Below are 19956 nucleotides of genomic sequence, written 5' to 3'. Positions count from 1 at the left end.
TCCCAGTAGGTACTCAATAAAGCAGTGACTAGTATTTGCAGGGCAGCCTCTAAGAAGTGGGGGAAGGGTCATCCTGAGAGACTGCTGCCCCCTTTCCCACTGGAAATGACTGTAACTTTGGTTGACTAAAGATTTAATAGTTAAACCCAATGGATTAAGAGTGCAAAAACCTTGGAAATTTTAATAATGACAGATACTCACTGCCTGCTCCTATTGTTTCCTTTGAGGCAGAGGGAATCCCATTAATAAAACACCCCTGGCCTCTCTCTACCCCCTCATTCATGATCCCCTACATGATTTATATGACTGGTGAGTCTGGAAGGAGAAATTAGATCTAAAAGCCCTTTCCTCTACACTTTCTGTCCTCTTAGCAAGGCCCTGCCTACAGTGAGTGGGCAGTCCACCCAGCTCCAGCCACAGTTCTTGCCCTTTGCCCTGTGGTGTGAGTACAGGGAGCTACTTGAATGCAGACAGTTATGACTTGGTAAAAAAAATTGGCCTAAATTCAGAACTATGTATTAAGAAACACATACATGTGCAAATAGAGGCCACATTCTGAAATATTACCTTTATGTAGAATAAAGATAGTATCTGGACTTCCACCTGCCTTGTTCCTGGGAGAAGAGAGGTAGTACTTATTTGTCCCCTTCAATGGTCCCCGACAGAAACTAAGTTAAATGCTTCTCAGACTGAATTTCGTATTTTGCCAGTGTAATTTCCTAGGGTTTAACTGCACAGTGCATAACATATAAGATAATTACTATCATTAACCTACCACCAAACACTAAGTTGTGATTTCATTACTTGTTTCACAAACCAGGTAGAAGATATAATGCCCAGCCAAAATGCAAAGCATTAAAATTATACAGCAGTGAATGAAATAATGAAAATAACACATCTGCCATTGTTTGGAAAATTCCAATATATTTAGCTGAAATGAGTATGTAATTTTTAAAAAGCATTTTAAAACTAAATTATAATAAATGGTAGAATTTTTCCCTTAGTGCTACCTTTACGGACTCTTCCATCATTTTCTGTCCAGGTAAAGTATCACGTTTTTCTTCTTCTTCTTTGTCCTCAGTATACAGAACAAAGGTCAAACTCTGCGAATAAATCTCTGTGGTTAACTGTAAGTACTGATGATGGTGTCTGGTAAAATAGCTGCTGACACCAGGTCGGCATGAACGATAGAAAACAACATTGCATTGATAGAAGAGTAAGACCTCTCCTTGTTTTGTGTCATGTTTGATATCCAATGGAGCACACACAGAAAATGTTGGTTGACAAAGACATATTATTATGTGAAAACTATTAGAGTTGAAAAGAGGAAAATTTATACTTGAGAGAAATACTTCTGTATTAAACAATTGAATAGTTGCTAGAGCAGGCTACTGAAGGTCTATGGACAGATCTGTTCAGAAAAAGATAATGCTGGCGAGGAAACTTCTTAACCCAAATCACCATGACCCCGGTGTTAGTACTGGTGATATTGTGACCCATGCCTCTGGCAGATTTCACTTCATAAACAAACCCTCCTTTCACCAAGGTTTGAGTGGCCTGTGCTTGATGCTAAGAATATAAGATGACTTATCCCAGAAGGAAAGCTATGTAAGCAGCTGGGCCAGAAGGAGAATGGGTTGAGCAGACCAGTTCTCATAGCTCTGCCGAGAGAACCCAGAGATTCATAGGAAGTTGTTCTACGCATGAACTACTATCCAGATGGAGGAAACAACACATGAGGAAGGAGTGGCTATTTCATAAGTTAGCAATATTTTGTATTGCCTCTTCCTCTCATGCTCATCAAACACAGTTCAATGAACACCGTGTGGGTCAGGAACTTTGCTAGGCAAAGGAAATACCTGCTCTCAAGAAACACACAATCTAGTTAAGGATATAGAATGGATTTATAAAAACACAAATAGCAAAGTAGCAAATACCATGTAACAGGTGATGATGAATAATGCTAAAGATCCCAGTTTTAGGGAAATATACCAATGTCATGCTATCATGATTACCATAATAAGAGCATAGAACCAGACCACATCCTTGAGGATTGGAGTGGAGTTTTCTCCAGACAGGAGGAGTTTTCCTATTATCAATCATCCTCAAAGACATTCAACAAGAGGACTACATTCCCAGAGAGTGAGTGGTGAGAAACTAGAGGAAATTTGTCTCTTTATGGGCAGGAGCATTTGATATATGAAGAGGACTGAAATGTTTCAAATGGTGGGGTTTGAGCTATCCCTGGTCAGAGGAGATAGGTTGCAAGCAAGGCAAAGAATGAGCCTCCAAGTGCCCATTGGTGTGCGCACAGGTTTAGGCAGTGGTTATTAGGAATTCTCTGACTTAAGTGCCTCTTCTTCAACCATGATGCATCAGTGAAGCCTAAGCAAGAATCATCATTGGTGTCAGTTGTGTCATGAGTCATTAAGAAAGGTTTGGTGCATGCATTTGGGAAGGAATGATACAAGTGAGAGCAGATCCTCTCTCCACAACCTAGAGAAGGATGTGCATGGAGGTAAGGAGGGGAAGGTGGGGAGCCAGAGGAGCTGGGCAATGCAAGGAGTACCAGGTAGAGTGGCTGTCTCATAAGAATCAGTGGTCAGGAAGGCAGAAGCAGCATGAGGATCAAATGAAGAGGACTGGAGAGAAGAGACTGAGATGTTTGTAGCTGAACAGATGAGAAGCAGTACTCTGGGAATGGCCAGAAACAGCTGAGGGTCATTTTGATGAACCTCATTTCCTGACAATTAAGACAATGGGAGATCTGCCATAACAATTTGCATATAAAGTTTGCTTTGATTTGATAACAGATTTGTAACTTAAGGCTCCACTATTCACAGGGTAACCACATGTCCCTTGCCCAGGTCAGTCCCAATTTATGCCAGTTGTCCCAGCGTAATTACCAACAGTACTCATTTTCCTATCAACAGAGTCCCAGTGGTCACCCTAACTAAGCACTGCATCAATGACACAGAAAAGAAACACAATTGGAGGAGGGGACACATCATTGAAGGATGGAGATTAGATCTGAAGGGAGGGCTTAAAGACAAAAAAAGTCATGATTTTATAGGAAAAAGAATAGTATATGAAAATAAATGCAATGAGGCATATCTGCTCTTTCTTTGCTGAGAGATATTGAATTCTTCCCAAGTGTCGCACACAATTTTCTGTGATTTCATATGTATGAACACTTTTATTCCTCCTAATAACACTATGAAGTAAATACTATGACCAGTCCTTTTCTAGTGAGGCACAGGGAGTTTAATTTACCAAACTATACAGTGAGATGGTGGCAGAGCAAGAATTAGACAGCCTTACCTTTCTACAATAAACCACCTATCAGAGAGTAATAAGCACATTTATTTTGCCAAACTTTCTGATGAAAGAATAGTTGTAGATAAGGTTGGCAAGATGGATTAAAGGGTCTTCAGTGCCTTGATACAGCATTTGCACTTCATTCTTTACACAGTATAGAGTTAGTGAAGGGTTTTGAGATATTGATTTGAGTAACTCTCATTTTCAGAAGGTTTATCTTTAAGAATAGCATGCAGAAGGAATAAGAATTAGACTTACGAGAAATCACACTGGTTTATAATCTCAAATGTATTTTATGTGTTACCCTCACTCTGCAGGTAGATAGGTATGAACATAGGTGACATCCTTAAGAATTGTTTGCAACTAAAATTTGAGGAGAATAAGATTAATAATCAGAACACAGAAAAAGAAAGTAACCAGGGAGGGATACATACATCTATTTGTACATACAAACATTTCTTGTTTAGAGATATGGATCTAAAACAAAGCCCCAGAACTGACTGTGAAAGCCTGGAGAAGAGGACTGAGTTGAAGAGGAAAAGGAGAAAGGAACAGTAGGGTTATGAAATGAGATCAGAAATTTCAGTTCAAAACAAGAAAGAATTTTCAGTTACAACTATCCAAGAATGAACAGGTTTGATGTGATTCCATGAGTATTTGATCCCAAATGCCTCTATTCTAAAAGTTCAATCTATTGAATGTTATACAAAAATTCGAAAGAAGTATAACTGACACAGTATCTATATAAAAGAAGACAGTACATGTTTAGTAGAAGAAAGAGTAACATGTGGATTATACATACTGTGAGTAAATGGGTGAGAGATGGACAATAGGTAAAATACTGACCAGATGAATGGATAGATAGACAGACAGGTAAGTAGTATCACATTGTTTCACCAAATTTCCTAGTTTCCAAAATGTGGCAACTCAAGCAAGACAAGACTTCAAGAGTTTAAGGGCTATGCCTGAATTATGATTTGCATGGTCCACATATCAGTAAATGGGAAAAGGAAAATGACTAAAGGTTTTAATAATTATTTCTAACATCTGGATCTGGATAATTAGTATTTGTTCTTGAGGTTAAAATTCATAGTATTTCACAGTATTAAAAATCTAGTGAGTACTGGAGCTTGAGGAGATCATTTTCCCTAAAAGATAAAAAATAAATACTTGAAAGTCTTTACTCTCTCAGCCTATAAGGAAAATGAAGTCCTCATGTTTCCTTTATAAACATCAACATTTAGGGCATCTTATGTACAATATAGTGTTTTCTCAGATGCTAGGATTGTGTGTGTGTGTGTGTCTGTGTGTGTATGTGTGTACAATATAAAAATGCAAACTGTATTCCTGAGAATTTTAATTATATTCATCTCAAATAATAAACAATTGCTTGAAACATCTATGAAAGTAAACCAATTAAAATGATAAACATTAGGGGCACCTGGGGGGCTCAGGGGGTCAAGTGTCCAACTCTCAGGTCATTATCTCAGGGTCACGAGACTGAGCCCACATGGAGCCCCACATGGAGTCCTGTGTCAGGCTCCACGCTCAGTGGGGAGCCTGCTTAAGATTCTCTCTCTCACTCTCCCTCTGCCCCTCCCCCTGCTCACACTCTCTCTCTAAAATATATAAATAAATCTTTTTAAAAATCATAAATGTTATGTTTATCCTAACATATATATACATTATATATATTATATATATGTGTGTGTGTTTGTGTGTATATGGACACACACACACACACACACGGGGTGCCTGGCTGGCTCAGTCTTTAGTGTGCAACTTCTGACCTTGGGGGGATGAGTTCAAGCCCCACGTTGGGGGCAGAGATTACTTAAAGAGAAAAAAGATTGAATATATATGTATGTGTGTGTGTGTATACACACACACACATATAAATAGCATATATATAGTTTTACTTATTTTTTAGGTAATTTATATCTCATGGTAGCCCAAATTAAAATTCCAGCAAGGAATCAGACACCTGTCTTCTAATGCTTATATATTATTTTGAAAAACAATGAATTCTGCAGATGAACAACAATAAAAATATTTTCATTTTTAAATCATTTATTTCAGCAGAAAGACAACCAAAGGGATTTTTTTAACTTATATTTTTAGGTTATATAATGAAGTCATTATTTCCAGAGAATAATTCCCTTTCCAATTGCTTGAAACCACTGTCATAATAATTTGATTTAGATTGGAAAGTAACAATCATAGTCTCTTTTCAATTAAGAGACATACTTCATTTTCCAATACCTCCATTTTCTTCATTTCTTCTAAAACTCATTACAAACCAAATAATTTTATTCAGCCCAAGTAACTTCTGGAAATACAATCAAAGGTCACAGTATAATTGTGAAGTTTTACTGTTGTCCTTTATCTTTTCTTGGGAACATCTTACATTAACAGGTAGAAACTCCAACTTTTTTTTAAACTCCAACTTTTAAAAAATATTTCCTTAAGGTATAACATCAGCTATAAAAATAAAAACAGGAAAACTGTATCTTTTCTCCAGGATTAGTATGATACACTATTAAAGCACATTTTTTTAAGATACAAATGTGTCAAGAAGCGATGACTATTATTATATGGCCAAAGACAGCAATTGAAAGAAAGTTTTAGGGGTGCTGGGTGGCTCAGTTGGTTGAGCATCCAACTCTTGGTTTCAGCTCAGGTCATGATCTCAGTGTCAAGCCCCGCACTGGGCTCCGTGCTCAGTGAGGAGCCTGCTTGAGATTCTCTTCCTCTTCTTCTCCCTCTGCCCCTCCCCTCCCTCAAATAAAAAAATATATCTTTAAAAAAAAGTTTTAAAAAACTACAAAGCCAGGTGGATGGCTTTTCAAAGTCAGCAAAATCAAAATACATTTTTCCAAATATTTATTTTTTGAAATTTAAGCTATAATTTCAGAAGAAATGCTGTTCTTCTGAAAATTTAGTAATCAAGCTGGACTTTGTACTAAGATGTGTGAGGGCCCAAATGGGACTTATATTTTGAGGCAATATATTAAATAAAAAATTAATGAAGGAAAGGAAAAATAATTTAACTATAATTCTTAGCTCTAAGAATTTCACCCAGACTTTACCAATGTAGTTGCCTCATTTACTCTTTCAATAATCCAGGAAGGTTGTTACCATTGCCTATATTTTATGGAAAAAGAAACTGAGGCTGCAAAAGACAAAATAATTTACTCAAAGCTATACAATGAGTAAGTGACAGAATAAGAATTTCAAACCAGACGTCAATTCAAAATCCTTCATTGACATGAGGATTCTTTGACCTACTATGCTATAATTTTCCTAGATCAATCACATCAAAGTCAGCACTGAAAAGATGCAGAAAAGTATTAGTAGGAATATATCCACGTAGCCATTTTAGAATAATTTGCCAGTATCTCTTAAAATTTTAAACATTAAAAAGCATATCCTTTTACCCAGTAATTCACTTTCAGGAATCCACCCTACAGAAATTCTTGCTATACAGTAGTACGTCATTGCAACATTATCTATAATTTCAACAAAACAAAACAAAATAGGATCAACCCAATGTCTATGAATAGGGAAATCAGTAGAATACAGTGTGCCCAGACCACAGAACTATAGATAGTAATATGAGACTGTGGTAAATCTATATGTACTTACATGGGAAGATCTCTAAGATATTTTTGAGAGTAAAAGCAAAATAGAATATTACAAGTAACATGATCTTAGTAATGAGTTATGTTAAAATTACAAATAGATGATATAGTGGCATATTGAGCAGACCTTCCTACCATGCAATGCCATATTTATTTTGACCTTATGACCATGATTTATCTTTATTCCTAGAAAACCAGCCCCTGCCACAGGTCAAAGACCAAAAATTAAATGTCTCCATGTCTTCCTCACATGTCTATCAGTGCTCCAGCACCAAAGTCACTATTACCATATTAATCACAAAATACATTTGACATTTTAAACACTTTCACTCAAATTACCTAATCTGGTCCTCATAATACCCATAATCCAAGTATCCCAGAGCAGTTCAACAATAACAAAGTTATACTACTCTGCTATTTTATGCTAGGATAAACTCATATTTTTAATTCATTTATAGAGGGTTTACTGTGAGCCAGCTTCTCATAATAGGTGTTATCAGGGTAGAAAGATAAATCAGATTAGACAAAGAACCTACCCTTAATAAAATAAGCAACCAGAGTATATATGTTGGGGGGAGGTTATAAGATGTGTGCACAAATAACATAATTTTAGGGAAAATGGAATAGGTGACCTTAGAAAGGTACCAAAAAGGGACACCTGGGTGGCTTAGTCAGTTAAGCCTCTGCCTCTGGCTCAGGTCATGATCTTAGGGTCCTGGGATCAAGCCATGTCAGGCTCCCTGCTCAATGGGGAATCTGCTTCTCCCTCTCCCTCTGCCTCTCGTCCCTTGCTTGTGCTCCCTCTCTCAAATAAATAAATAAAATCTTAAAAAAAAAAAAAAAGAAAAAGAAAGTTACCAAAATAAAAGGTACAAACTATTACCTAAGTCATCTGCAAATCTTGATGCCTGGGGATCTTCTGTAAGGTTCTAAATTCTGAATTTAAGTTGTTCATATAACTTTCTTTGCTTAATTATTCGCAACAGTTCTTTTAAGATCTTAATGATCCCGTAACACTCTACTATATGACGTGATCAAGTGGCAAGCACACAAAGTTAGAAACAAGTAAATCTAACCTCCTAGTGGGGCTACTCCATTTACCAGCTGTTTGGGAGAGTTATTTAATCTTTCTGAGGCTTTGTGTAGTCAACCGTATTTTATAAAAGAGGCCACATTGATTCTTCTCTTCAGAACCTTGTCTCTCCTCTATCAAGAGAAGTCAATTTCTTCTCCTCTTGAAATTGGGCATTCCTCATAGTCACACAGTCACTTAATAAGCAGAATGTGTCAGAAGTTAACACTGCCATAACTTCCCCGCTCGCCATAAAAGTGATCTCTCTCTCTCCCCTCTCAACACTTACCTTTAAAATCCATCCACCATGCTCTCAGGAGCTACAAAGTAGTCCATGTGAAAATAACACAGAAGTCCTTCTCACCCACCAGCATCAACCCCTGACTCGTGAGTGGATGAGCCTTCAGATGATCACAGATCCAGCCTTCAAGTGCTCCGTCTGAGGCCGCAGACATTGGGAAGTAAAGACAAGCCATCCCCATCTGAATTCCTGATCCACAAATCCATGAGCTTGATAAATGCTTATTTTCGAATAATTTGTAGCAAAGATATAGTAACTGGAACACTCAATTTCCTCATCTGGAAAAACAAAATAAGAACAATATCTAGAGAGTTCTTTTGAGTATTAAATGAGACAATATAAAGTGTTCAATATAGAGACAGACACATGGAGATACTAAACAAAAGGAAATTACTATTACCATGTTAGTCTCTCTCAACGATTGTCCCCTCTATTACATTACACATTCTCTTACCTCCTCTTTTCAACTCTTTAGTAGAAGAAGTTCCCATTCTGAAACTGCACCCCTAGAAATGTTCAAGAAGTACATCAACCTGTACTGAGGAGCTAGGTGGCTTTTAGCTAGCAGTTTGTAGAGCCCTGATCCCTTCCAGTAAACTTGAACGCTGAAGGTAGGCATTCACAGGATGAAAGGAATGGTCAGAATAGCCAAGAGTGGGACAAAGCAAACAAAAACTCTTTGTGATGAACTTGCTTTCTAACTTTTTTCTGCTGTCACTTCAGTCAATATGTACCTGGGTAACATCGCGCACACACACACACACACACACACACACACACACACGCAAATCCATCATCTGAAATGAGCACTTCCATGATTAGAAATCATGATAGTATCCAGAGCATCAATTTAAACACTTCATTTTTCTAACCATTCATTCAATCACTGGACGGACCTTCGCTTAGCACCTTGTACATGCCAGATGCTGTGTCGGTACTAGGAATTCAATGATGTATTCTACACGGTCTCTACCCTCAAGATAGAGAAACACACAGAAGTTCTTTGGTTTTTGAGTTCTTTCTTCTCCCAAAAAATCCTTAACATTTTGCTTACATAAAAATGTGTTTTAGTGAAAGGAGTAAAGATTTAAAACAAGTAAGTTATGTATTAATGCATTTCCAATTTCTATTGATATTCTCCTCTAGTTTTCACATTATCTTCACTTACCGCTTTCTTCATCACCGGCACACACATCAACCAACACAATATTTCAAGTATATCTGTTTTGTCTTATCATCAGTGAACAAAGTTAAGTAATCACAGTATTGCCATATGGGTGTGGATATTACCGTTCACACACTGCTGTGCACATGAACTTAATAAATACCTGCTAAAGAGGAATTAAAATATAATGCTGATGAATGCGACGCGCAGGGAAAATTTTAAAAATCAGGCAAGCTTTTCACAAGTTCCACCACTGCTTCCCGAGGGAGTCATGTTCTCCTCAGGACCAAATCTCCCTGAACAGTCCTGAATGAGCAACACCCCTATCAAGTACCATAACTCATGCTGCCTCAAAAAGGCAGCTGCACTGAAAACTCCTTAATGCTTACTAAAGTCTTAGTATTCACAGCCCAAGAGCGAACTGTATACATCCTCCCTTACAGCCTAGCAGGACTAACGCCATTTTGTCATATATTCTTACTTACTCAAGTCTTCACCAAAAATCCAAGCGCCCATGTCACCCTTTATCTCGTAACCAAACTGCTTTTTACATCCTCTAATACGACCCAATTCCCCTCCCTTGTCCTTCCGCCAGATTTTCACATAACTGGTTCCCTGTCATTGTTTAGGTCTCACATCAAATACCATCTTCTCAAAGGTCTTCTCTGACCACACTAAGTAGGTCTTATGCTATGCTCAATTATAGCACTATTTACTTCATTCACAGCAACATCACAATCTGTAATTATAATTTAGTTTTTCTGGTCTACTTGCTTAGCACTTTTTTGTTTACTTATTACATATATCTTTCCAAATTAGAGAATAAGGTCCATAAAAGTTGGAGATGAGGACACCTGGGTGGCTCAGTTGGTTAAGCATCTGCCTTCGGCTCAGGTCATGATCCCAGGGTCCTGGGACTGAGTCCCACATGGGGCTCCCTGCTCAGCGGGGAGTCTGCTTCTCCCTCTACCCTTTCCTCCTGCTCATGCTTTCTCTCTCTCAAATAAATAAATAAAATTAAAAAAAAAGAAGTCAGAGATGATATTCATGTTGCTTACCACTCTACACCCAATGCCTAAATTTAGCACCTGATATGTGCATAATAAATATATGTTGGATGAAAAAAGACTTAATAAATAGTTAACCAAGAATCATATCATTACTTAAGCAGAAATACATACTTTGCTCCATTTCTAGTACCACTATCTTCACACAGGTGAACACCATTTCTTAACTGATGGGTTGAGACAACTTTTAACTGGTCTCCCACCTTCTCCTGCTTCACTACTTCCTTCCCTTATGAATCTGCTCTCTACATAGTAATAAAAATGATTTATAAAAAGTAAACTTGAAGAAGACAAAGCAATTTGAGAATTCTGTTTCCGAGAAGAAAAAAGTTGATCTACTTTTCCTTATTTTTCCCATTATGTACAATTAAAAACCCTGGACACCATCTATACAGCAAACATCAGAAGACTCTAAAAGGTGGAAAGAAGGCAAATCAGCAGAGACAAAGAGACCCAAGGAATGACAGCGTGGTGAGTTCCCTGGGCTTTCTTTTTGCCTCAAATATTCCAGATTTGGAGTTGAAGACCTGGCAACCCAGAAAGGCCAATACACACAAACAAAAAGGGCTCAAACAAAAGTCCTACAGCCTTGGCAATTTGAGAGGGAGAAAATAGACTTGGAAATAAGAAGGAAAGCAAAAGCCAGAGAGAGGATTTCTTTCTCTCCTCTTCATCCAGTTCACCTATTCCTCTTCCTCTACAATCCAGTATTCAGGTTCCAGATCTCCTGCTCCATCTGCATGCCAATACTTACACCATCGCCACCTACCTCGATTCCACCACTACCAGACAGGTCCTGACATCAGACGTAATTTAGAGGCCAGGAATGAAGAAAAGGAGAAGTGGCAGGAAAATGTAAGAGGAGATAAGAAGATACTGAATTAACCTCTTAGCTTTCAGCAAGTTTTCAAAGTGCCAATGAAGAAGGGAAAAGAGAGAGGAGAGATCTGCAGTGGTGTGCCTCCTTATACTTGAGTATACACTGAGTACTTATGAAGAGCTACAAATTTACTACCACATTCAATTAAAGGAGAAGGTTTTATGAAAGACATGAAAATGTGGGAATTAACTGAAAGAAGAATTTAGTGAATTGCCAAGGTACAGGAAATTTAGGAAAAATTACAAAGATGTCAATGTATCAATTAAACCAAAAAGAAAACTGAGTATTCTTGACTATTGATACATGATTACAACCAATGTTATATAAATATATTTAAATATACAATAACTAAGCTGTATTATAATTACACATCAAGAAAATATCTAATTGGATATGCTTTTAAAGTTTTCATTTTTTTCATTTACAAGTTTTAAATTAATTTTTAATTTTTATTTTTTAATTATGTTCAGTTAGCCACTGTACAGTACCTCATTAGTTTTTGATGTAGTGTTCAATGATTGCGTATAACACCCAGTGCTCATCACAACACACGCCTTTTTTAAAATAATCTCTACACCCAACGTAGGGCTTGAACCACAGCCCCAAGATCAAGAGTCAAATGCTCTACCAGCTGAGCCAGCCAGGCGCCCCTAAGTTTTCATTTTTAAGGTCCAAATTCATGTTACTGTTGAGTGTACCAGGAGACAATTACAACTCTGAAATGAGGATTTAAATATAAAGCCATTAATGTATGTAATAGCTTTTGCATATTTTTTATAGTAATGTCTACTTTATTTTTTTTAAAGATTTTATTTATTTATTCGACAGAGATAGAGACAGCCAGCGAGAGAGTGAACACAAGCAGGGGGAGTGGGAGAGGAAGAAGCAGGCTCATAGCGGAGGAGCCTGATGTGGGGCTCGATTCCATAACGCTGGGATCCCGCCCTGAGCCGAAGGCAGACGCTTAACCGCTGTGCCACCCAGGCGCCCCAGCTTTTGCATATTTTAATCTAGGCTTTTTAAATTCTCAACACCTTTTGATAATATATGATAATGTTAAAATCAAATTATATATCTCAGAAACCATATTATAGGATTTGTATACAATATTAGTACCTTATTTTGCTATACAAGTTAGTGCCGCTTATAATTTTTCTTTAAAAATAAATAACCGAAATGCTAAATTTTGCCACAAGGTGGCTCTTTCTAGGTTTTAAATTAACTGCATCACGTATGCAGTTCTAAAAAAAATCAACTTCCACATAGAGAACATATTATCTCTTACATTTCTTTAAAACGGAATACTTGACATAGAGCCAGTATGGAGAAAGGAGAAAACAATCTTAGCACAATACGATGTACATACAACTGAATACTCATTCTATGATGATGTATGTGAGTGTATATGTATGTGTGTGAAAGAGAGAGAGAGCGCTACCATAATGTAAATAGAAGATATTCCAGCTCCTGAGTAGCTGTATTGAAATGTGGTACCTAAGGCATCTCCTAAACGGAAGGTACCCTGAATAGGTTCTTTCATCACTTACTTGGAAATCCACCATATCTCTTTTTTTATTTGTACAGGAGGACATCTCCCTTCAATGTCAGATGCAGGGTGGAATATGAAACTATTCACTTAAAAAATATCTTTACCCTGGCTCAGTCAGAAGAGCAGGCAACTCTTGATCTTGGAGATGTGAGTTGAAGCCCCACGCTGGGTTTAGAGATTACTTTAAAAAAATTTTTTTTAAACAAAAAAATAAAATAAAATAAAATAAATATCCTTACCAGCATTTGAAGGAAGCCCAAAATACAAAACATTCATCATTTGTCAAATACATATTGGTCCAGACTATATTCTAGATACTGCAATGGACAATGCAGCAAAGTGGTTAAGAACACAGACTGGGTAGCCAAATTGTCTAGGTTGCAATGGTGGTTCCATTCCTTACCATCTGTGTTATATTGGGTAAAATACTTAACTTCTTGTGCCTAGATTTTTTCATATGTGAAATGGGTATAATAATACAAGGTTATCATAAGGATCAAATAACTCAATAAAAGTAAAAGTGAGAAGAGTTTTTTCCTTACTGAGGCATTTCCAACAAACAGAATGCAATGACTTCCAAGGCTAGTTAAAAAAAGTAATGCAATTTCATTGTGGGTCTCTCTTTCTTAGGATTCTCACCCTGGATCCTAGTCACCACATTATAAGGATACAAGAAACAGGACACAAGTAACGGCCATGTCAAGATGTTCTGGCCAACAGTCCAACTAAAGTTCCAGTCAACAGTGAGCATCAACTAGAAGACATGCATATGAACAAGCCCACAAGTGATTCCAGTTCCCAGCTTTCAAACTATCCTAGGAGTAGGTGAGCTGTCTCTACTCAGCCCTGCTCCATCACACTTGCATAACAAAACAAATTTTGTTATTGTTTTAAGTAACTAAATTTTGTCATGGTTAGTTACTCATCAATGGAAAACCAGAACAGGCACTATAACCAGAAGATCCAGTTTCCTCCTTCAAAGAGTAGCACAGACCAGTAGAGAGGGATAGTATGACCAACTAAAAAAAGCATGGACTTTGGAGTCAGGTTGTCCACAGTTCCAATCCTCTCTGCTTATTGCCAACCACCTCCTGATCTCTGCTTCTGCATCTGGAAAATCATAGCAATAATACTTGCCCTCTAAGGATTGCCACGTACCCCAGCAAACCATCTCTCTGCTTTGAGTATTGCCTCTCTTAAAGGATTGAGTAGCTTAAAGGATTGGGTAGATCTTAACTATGAAGTTCTTAAAGAGGTGACACGGGTTTCACACAGAATTTCACAGAAAGCTACCTAAGCATTCCCTTTATACAACAATCCTTCTCCTGAAGGTTTTCCATTCTAAGCAGGCAGCAAAATCTTTTTCTCTTTCTCCATACAACTCCCTTACAGTAACTCCACCCTCCATTCTATCCCATCCCCATAATGTACAAGCCCTGGTCTCCAGTCTTCTACTCAAGCCCAACAGCCAAGACCTGAGCCAAGGTCCAGGCTCCAAGACTTCTCTCATTTCCTCAGAAGGGAAACATACATGGAACTTCCTGGGAAAAGCAGTCTCAGCTCCCTCTCGGTTGCTTTCCTTATTAAAAACAAACAAACAAAACCCCACACAACTACAATGAGATATCACCTTACACTTGTCAGAATGGCTAAAATCAATAATACAAGAAATAGCAAGTACTGGTGAGGATGTAAATAAAAAGGAACCCTTGTGCACTGTTGGTGGGAATACAAACTGGAGCCAAACTGTAGTAAACAGTATAGAGGTTGCTCAAAAAATTAAAAATAGAATAACAATATGATCCATCATTCCACTACTGGATATTTACCCAAAGAAAACAAAAACACTAGTTCTAAAAGATATATGTACGCCTGTGTTCACGGCAGCATTATTTACAATAGCCAAGATATGGAAACAACCCAAGCGTCCATCCATAGATGAATGGATAAAAGAAGATGCGGTATATATACAATAGAATATTACTCAGCCATTAAAAAGAATGAGATCTTGCAATTTGAAACAACATGAATGGACCTACAGGGTATAATGCCAAGTAAAATAAGTCAAGACAGACAAAGACAAATACCATATGACTTCACTCACATGTGGAATTTAAGAAACAAAGGAACAAAGACAAAAAGAAACAAACAAACAAACAAACAAACAAACAAAAACTCCAGACTCTTAAATAGAGAGAACAAACTAGTGGCTGCCAGAGGGCAGGTAAGGGAAGGAGAAGTAAAATAAAGGGAATTAAGAATACAAGTATCTTGATGAGCACTGAGTAAATACAGAATGGCTGAATCATTATACTGTACACCTGAAACAAATATAACAATGTATGTTAATTATACTTGAATTTTTAAAATCATCACATTACTAGATTATGCAAAAACCCTAATAAGCAAGATTGACGCCCTCTACCTTAAAGTCAAGGGTGTATGAGAAACTGTACATATTCATATATTCTTAATATTTTGCCCCTAATACACTTGACTCTATCACTCTGTTTTTCACCTTCAGACCTTAGGAAATACTGTCCTGCTTGGAACACTATCCCCGTACCCCCCCCCCCAACTTCTTATCCCATTCCCTTCACCTGCCTAACTTTTAATCATCCTTCAGTTCTGAACTTAGAAGTTACTTCCTCCAAGAACTCATCACTGACTGCCCACCCCACAGCCTAGGTTGGCACACCTCCTTTATGTGAATTCAGCAGGCCTCCTTTTGTGAACACCCTCCAGTCTACTCAATTATGGTGCTTACTGCACTGTACTGTAATTGCCTGTTTGGTCCGTCTCCTCCCAACTATACTATAAACACCAGGGGGGCAATAAGAATTCTGTTTTGGTACATTTTTTTAAGATTTTTTTTTATGGGGGGGAGCCTGACTCAGGGCTCAATTTCACAACCCTGAAATCCTGACCTGAGACAAAACCAAGAGTCAGACACTCAATGGACCAAGCCACTCAGGCACCCCAATAACAATTCTGTTTTGATTAGACCACTGTATCTCTTGGTTCAGAGGATGGCAACTATAAGTGCTCAATAAATACCTGAAATGACCCATATAAAGTAGCTAGCACAGAACCTGACCCTTGATCCCCAATTCCAATGAAAATTGTTTCTCTCTTCTTTATGCTGATCAGGTACCCTGTTGAGAAATCCATCCTAGCATCAACAACATGTTAATATTTATTGATTTAAATGCTTACTCCACTAAACTGCTGACTGAATTTAGTAAGTATAAAGTATTTATTTTTATTTATTTATTTATTTATTTATTTATTTATTTTTAAACGGCCAGGTACTCAAGAAAAGTGGGCTGAATGAAAGATATAGGGAGACAAATATGGAAACAATTTCAATACACAGTGATAAAGGCAAAAATCTATACAGAGAACAAATAGCAACAAAGAAGAAGAAATGCCAACTTCGCTTGGGAAAGCTATGAAAAATACATGAAGGATTTAAAATGTGAGCTTTATGAACAAAATCTTTCAAAGGAGAGAGAAGAAACAGCATGGTCCAAGGAAAGGAGGCATTTCCCACTTATGACAAGCGATTCATCCAGTATGTGGACTAAAGAGAGAGAAACATGAAATTAGGAATGATAAGGCTAGAGTGGTAGGCAGGGACTAGATCATAAAGGTTCTCGGGTGCTGGCCGCAAGGCTAAAGAGTTTTGCATTTTATCTCATAAGTGACTCAACAATAATAAAGGATTCTGAGCAGCTGAATTATAATGCATATAGATTTGTGTTACAGAATGCTTACTTTAGCAGCAAAAGTAGAGAATGAATGTCTGGTATCAAGGACACCAATCTGGGGCTAATTGCATTAGTCCAAGGCAATATATGCACATGCCTGAAGGAAGGTATCTGTAGTGATGAGGGAAGAGAAAGCAGTTTTGAAAGGTAAATTCAGAAAACAAATGACTGCTTCTGATGGGGTGTAAAGAATGGAAAAGTGGAAACCTGGGACAATTCTCAAATTTCCTGCTTTGGCTGATCTGGTAAGTAAGAACAGAGAGGTAAGGAGAGAGGGGAAGAAACATCACGGTAGAGAGGAGGGGGACACTAAAGAAATGACAGCTCTAAAGTGCTGATGGGACATTCAAGTACAACTACTCAACCAGCCTTTGGAAAAGAACCTAAGTGGTGTGCTCCTTCTTTTTCTGTTCCAGAGGATATTTCTTCACTCCTAAGGAAGGGAAAACCTGGGGTGGAGGTCAACTTTTCCCACGTCTCCAGCTGGACTGTTGTCATAACTAAGCAGCCACAAGGAAGTTGACGACTCTCCCCCTGGATGGCTAGAGAGGGAGACACACTTCCTCAGTCTATACAGGCACCACCTAACCTGACTTCCCACAAATGAATACAAATGCCAATGGAAATATAAGCTGATCTTTATTGATAAAGAATTCTTCAAAACCTCCCAACCTCTCTCTAAAAGCTACATACATCTTTACCTATTAACTGGGACACAATCCAAGTTCTTCTTTCTCTTATCTAGAATTTGCATATATTCCCATCATTGATCACCCTTCATTACGTCATTAACTCTCCTTGTAGAAAATATTACTGTTTTTCAGCATCCCTGTTTCATTCTCCCTTCCTAACCACATCCAGATTTTTCAGATACATACCCCATTCCCCATGCAACCCATGTACTTTGGGTAAAGCTGATTCAAGGTCTATCTCAGGTACACCCTGATTGACTTAAACTAGCAAACAGGTCTATTCCCCTGGCCATACTCACGGGTGTATTGTTGATCATGTGATTTATTTATTTATTTATTTTAAAGATTTATTTATTTATTTATTTGACAGAGATAGAGACAGTGACAGAGGAAACACAAGCAGGGGGAGTGGGAAAGGAAGAAGCAGGCTCATAGCGGAGGAGCCTGATGTGGGGCTTGATCCCGTAATGCTGGGATCACGCCCTGAGCTGCAGGCAGATGCTTAACAACGCTGCCACCCAGGCGCCCCAATCATGTGATTTAAACAGTCCAATGAGGATAAATCTCAGGACTCTTGCTTAGAATATTCAAATGAAAGTTCTTTTTTCCACAAGAATAAACAAGGAAACATATATACTTGATTACTACTGGCAGCCGTCCCACATCATGAGGTTAATGAGCCTCACGCCACACAAAACAAAACAGAATCATTAAGTCATCAGATCACCCAAACCTAAAATCTGTCCCACTTCCAGATTTTCTCATAATTGTGTCAATACCTTTTCTTATTAATGTTTTGGCAAGCGTGAGCCATATTTTCTATTATTTCTCCCCCCAAGTCATACTATTTCAGAACCTGGTATTAAAATGTGAAATGAGCCGAATAAGAGAAGCATGGTGCAGGGCACATCCCAGGCTGAGCAGCTGGCCATCCTGATAATAAAGCTGAAAAATTGTTGGCCAATCTGTTAGCTCTTGTGATGGGAAAAGAAAAGCCTCTCTTTGCAAAAACTGCATTCTCCAAAAAGGCACACTATCCTCTCTAGTTAGGCCTCCTCTAATATCACTCGGGTGAATTTGATGATTGGACCACTTCTTTGAACTGGCACCCCTCAATGAAAATTTTAAAGACTGTTGGCTCCAACTACTTGTGCACGGTACCCTTAGAACATGGAGTACTTAGCAATTTGCATCCTCAGCTTTGGGATTTAGCTGCCATCGGTGATAAATTTCACTTATCATCCAGTTGCATATCTTTATCTCTATGTATATATCTATCTACACCCAAAGCCATAACCACAGCCATACCTATACTTATACCTATCCCTACACCACACCCATGCTTATGACTGTATCTATTTACCTATATACAGACCTATATCTATGCATATGTCTCTGTTTAAGTCTGTACATCCACCTGCACACATACTATGCTGTCGTAACATTTTGATTGTTATAGCAGTTAAATGACTTAACATATGCAGGTGCTCAGGAAACATTAACTGAGTGAATTGAAAGGTGCCTGTGACATTTTAAATTCTCAATAAAGGCTAGGCATTATTATTTGTATTTATTGTTAGTAAAGGTAACAACTAAGAATTCCATCTTAAGCTTGCTTATCAATAAGGAAATGTATTATCTCAGATAATTTCAAGACCAGAAGTAAAAGAGACTCTAGGTAGAGTAAGATTAAAGGTTCAGGGATATTGTCAAGATGCTTTCCCCCTCTTCACTCGCCATCCTCATATTGGGTTCATCCTAAACCGATTCCCTTGCAGTCGCAAGATGATTGCAGATGGCAATCAGGACTCTGTGCTTCCTTGTTCATTCCCAATTGAAGAGAAGAAGAGAGTATTTCTCCCCAAGCCCAGGAATAAAGTCTTTCCTTTTTCTTGGCCCTTCTTTTGGCCCTTCTCTTCACTTGCCTATGTGGCAAGCAGTCAGAAGTGGCTCCATCCAATTTAAGAATAAAGAAATTTTTAAAAGATTGACAGCTCACAGAACATCTGGGAAGCTTGGGAACAGTGCAGCAAAGAAAAAAGCCTAAGAGCAAAGCATAAAACTAGTCTTATGAGGAAGCTGTGACCACTGAGCATTAGACCCATTCCTGAACCACCAACAAGGAAGGCAGCAGAAAGGACTCATATGATTAGTAATGCCTAGAGCATGTATCTATACCTTAGCTGCAAGGGAGGCTAAGAAAGCATATTATCCGGCAATTTGGAATTTTATAGTGGGAAGTGTGCTCTGAACTCTGACCTAGATACATAAAGCAGGAATTCCCTAGACACAGAAAGAGATTCATATAGTTGGCAACCACTAAGGTCCACTGCATGCAGACAGAGCTATTACAGGAGCTTCTGCGAACTCAGCCACCTAGGCAGTGGCTTTCCTTGGAGAAAAGGGACTTCATGAACAAAACTGAAAAGGTGTGCTCACCAAATTCTGCAACACTTCAGGATTCAAGCAAAAGTGAAAGAAAAGCTCCCCATTTCACGTGG

At 38.1% G+C, this 19956-nt stretch overlaps 1 long non-coding RNA gene across 1 annotated transcript in view; it reads right to left on the bottom strand.

The window, feature by feature from the left end:
* LOC117803843 overlaps positions 1 to 19956 on the bottom strand; it is a 167055-nt gene that overhangs the window by 138626 nt on the left and 8473 nt on the right. The window contains exon 2 of the long non-coding RNA XR_004627977.1: positions 8321 to 8610. This is a non-coding gene — a long non-coding RNA (uncharacterized LOC117803843). The remainder of the gene's footprint in view (positions 1 to 8320; positions 8611 to 19956) is intronic.

Source organism: Ailuropoda melanoleuca, chromosome 9 (genome assembly GCF_002007445.2).
Source record: "Ailuropoda melanoleuca isolate Jingjing chromosome 9, ASM200744v2, whole genome shotgun sequence".
NCBI classification, from domain to species: Eukaryota; Metazoa; Chordata; class Mammalia; order Carnivora; family Ursidae; genus Ailuropoda; species Ailuropoda melanoleuca.
The sequence above is the reverse complement of the archived record's forward strand: the minus strand, read 5'-3'. Positions and strand labels throughout refer to the sequence as shown.